The sequence below is a fragment of the Ictidomys tridecemlineatus genome, chromosome 2, assembly GCF_052094955.1.
Source record: "Ictidomys tridecemlineatus isolate mIctTri1 chromosome 2, mIctTri1.hap1, whole genome shotgun sequence".
Taxonomy (NCBI): Eukaryota; Metazoa; Chordata; class Mammalia; order Rodentia; family Sciuridae; genus Ictidomys; species Ictidomys tridecemlineatus.
The window spans coordinates 109,034,151-109,037,908 of record NC_135478.1 but is presented as its reverse complement, the minus strand read 5'-3'; the positions used below and the strand labels follow the sequence as shown (position 1 = coordinate 109,037,908).

General features: G+C 37.2%; 1 pseudogene; it reads right to left on the bottom strand.

Annotated features, from left to right (window-relative positions):
* Window positions 1–337: 337 nt before the first annotated feature.
* Window positions 338–2,504, bottom strand: LOC101975953 (E3 ubiquitin-protein ligase Mdm2 pseudogene; annotated as a pseudogene).
* Window positions 2,505–3,758: the final 1,254 nt, after the last annotated feature.

The window sequence follows — 3,758 nt, the reverse complement described above, 5'->3', positions numbered from 1 at the left end:
GTCTCATCTCAGAAGATGTTTCCTCCCAGGAATCCATAAAGAAATAAAACAAGCCCTCATCTTCTCAGTCAATATAGTATGAATTGAGCTCTAGTACCAGTACCCAAGGAGATGCACAATTTCTGAATAATTCAAAGAGAAGTTACAACCTTTCTAGCTAGTTTTAATAAACAGTTGTTTACCAAACTTCTGAATTCACTGTTTCTAAAACAAGCCTTAAACCAAATTATGAAACTTAGGAAACTATTAAGAACCACATAACCTAGTCCAAAAAAGGTATTTCAAAGTGTCTTAGAATTACTTTTCAGCTTATAGTAAAAAACACAATTTTCTCAAAATTCCACATTTTACTGACCTCATTACTATCTACATCTTACTACAAATAACAGAGGCTGCAGAATAAGTTCATTTTTATTTACATAGCACCAAGTATAACTATCAACTTATGAAAGAACTTATGAAAAAGATCAGAAACTTTCAGAGTATCTAAAATTATTTTTTGGTACCACGGACTGAACCCAGGGGCACTTAACCACTGAGCTATATCCCCAGCCCTTTTTATTTTTAATTTCGAAACAGGACCTTGCTAAATTGGTGAGGCTGGCCTTGAACTTGCAATCCTTCTGCCTCAGCCTCAGTTACTAGGATTACAGGTGTGGCTCACCACATCTATCACAGAGTATCTAAAATTTAAATATTATGTTTCTTATACATATTTTTCTCCTTACATGAAAATTACTAAGTAAGTTACACTTAAATGCCTTATTTAAAAAAAAATTAGGTACTTCTCACTTAAGAGAGTTGAAATTATTTAAAATGATGGGTGAGGGTAAAGAATGAGCTATATATCCAATGTAAATTGGATAAAACCCAAATATAAAATTTAAACAGAAGGGGAAACTTTCTTAAAAGGGAATACATACTAACTACTTTTCCTCCCAAGGTAGATAAATTAGCATTACAAAGAAATCTAGAGGAAGCCAGTTTGAGTTTCTTGCCCTTATAAATGTAAATAAAAATAAAATCCATGGGGTCAAAATATTTAGGGTTATAACTAGAAATATAAAATTCTACTTTTATGACAAGGCAGCTAGTTGAAATAAGTTAACATAATCATTTAAATTGGTTGTCTGCACACTGGACAGGGCTTATTCCTTTTCTTCAGCTTCTTTGCACATGTGAAGCATGACATAAGATGTCCTGTTTTACCATGAACAATGCAACCATTTTTAGGTTCACCTCGGCAAATCACACAAGGTTCAATGACATTAAGGGGGAAACTAGATTCCACGTTTTCTTCTTTGTCTTATGTTTCTTCCTTCTCAAACTCTTTGACATCTTCTTGACTGCTATAAATAATGCTATTTGAAGTTGATGGCTGAGAATAGTCCTCACTTTCTTGTGACTGAGAGGCTTGTGTGATCTTATCATTTTCTTCAAATCATGATTCTTTGGAATCATTTGCTGTAGTTTTTTTTTTTTTTTTTTTCTTTACCATCAGGCACATCCAAGCCAGTTCTCACTAAGGTTCCAACATCTATTGCAATGTGGTGAAAGGGGAGTATTCGTTTCATTGCATGAAGTACACTTCAAATAGTCAGCTAAAGAAATTTCAGGATCTTCTTCAAATGAATCCATATCACTTTCCCCTGCCTGATACACAATAACTTGATATACCTCATCATCTTCATCTGAGAGTTCTTATCCTTCTTCACTAAGGCTATTTCCTCTGAATCAAGAGATTCAACTTCAAATTCTACACTAAATTGATCTGAAACTGAGTCCTGATTCAACCAATTACTGGAATTTTCACTCACACCATCTTCAATATCCGGATTTGATGGATTCTCTATTGATTCACTGCTACTGCTTCTTTCACAACATATTTCCCTTATTACACACAGAGCAGGCTTTCATCAAAGGAAAGGAAAATACTATCAGATTTGTGGCACTTTCATCATTCACCAGATAATTCATCTGAATTTTCTTCTGTCTCACTAATTGCTCTCCTTCTAGATGAGGTAGATGGTCTAGAAACCAAACAGGAAAATGAAGGCTTCCCTTCCTGTAGTTCTTGAACAAGGTCCTTCTGATCACTCCCACCTTCAAGGTGACACCTGTTCTCACTAATGTGCTGGAATCTGATGGTTCCTCCTGATTGGCTACCACCAAATTTTTGTAGATCATTGTATATATTCTCCTGTGCTCCTTCACAAAGAAGCTTGGCACTCCAAACAAATCTCCTAGAAATTTGAACAATATACAATATGTTGTTGCTTCTCATCATATAATAGTTTAGTCATAATATACTGGCCAAGATAAAATATAACCTCTTTCACAGTATAAGTGTCTTTTTATGCACCAACAGACTTTAACAACTTCAAAAGCAATGGCTTTGGTCTAACCAGGGTCTCTTGTTCCGAAGCTGGAATCTGTGAGGTGCTTATAGCACCATCAGTAGACACAGACATGTTGGTATTGCACATTGGCCTGGATCAGTACATAAAATGTGCCTCACGTCTGTGACCACAGGTGTCTACCTTCAATCGCTGGTGACAACTGCTCAACACTTGGGGCTTTTTGCTTGGGAGGGGGGGGAGTGCGGAGGGTCCTTCAAGGTACCCCAGTTTCCTTCACCCAGAGTGCTTGGGCCTCGACGACCATCCCACTCACAGCCCAGACCACTAGGCGCTTGAACACACTAAGTCCAGCGAGAAAGGAAGTTCTAAGGGACAGGAACTTGGCTAGAGGGGTTAAGGCTGCCCCTCCATTTAAGTTTCTGGCTCCATTTTCTCCCAGGAATACAGGACTGCAGGGGCCAGCACAAAAGCCAAGCTCCGCAGTTTCTGAATCTTTTATTATAAACACCCACATGTTCCCAAAACTTGAAGTGTACTACTCAAATTTAAGATTTAAACATTCATTGCAAAAGAGAGAAGTGCATATTACTTTTTGATTGCAAACAGTTGTATAGAAGAATTAATTAATAAGGAAACTTTAGTTGAATGAAGTAAGGTTGGTCTCATACTGATAAACAGCTCTCAAACTGATACAACAACAACTGATACAACTGATACAACAGCTCCTTGTTCAAACTGAATCCAATCCTTACTTTGAATTGAAATATATATAAACAATGAAGATATTTCTGCACTTAAATTATGATTCTAAAATGACAGATTTTTTTTTTTACTTGCTTGATTAGTGGTTTAAATGACAGTTAAGTTTCTAGTCTTTGTGCTATTTTGGTGAGATGAGATTTTTTTAAAAAATATCATTGCTCGTATGCACAAGCAAACAAAACCCTTTTTCAAAGGATCATGTCTCAGTCATGTTGAAATGGCATAGCCACTGTCAATGGGATATCCATTCATCTGCTCCTTGAAATGACCCTTTGCTATTTGGGGAAGTGCCTTGAGAGTAGATATTACACTTATCTTTTACGATCCCATGCTTGAGCTGTGCTCACTTATCCACCCATAGTCCTCTGTGTCAGGAAAGCAGCTAGCTGGACAGGCACAGGGTGAACTGGCAACATACTCATTCTAGAACTAGGATATCAGAACTGTGAGTGGTCTGCCATTGTCCAGCGCCCCACACGGTTTGATATCTCTGAATAATTTTACAAACTGATACATCTGAGAACATTGCACCTTCAATAAGAATGCAGCATCCTAGGAAGAATGGAAGAACTTTGAGTTGGGCAAATGGGAAAGTGAAGAGGAGTCATTAGGGTAGGAAAGATGGTTGAATGAGGT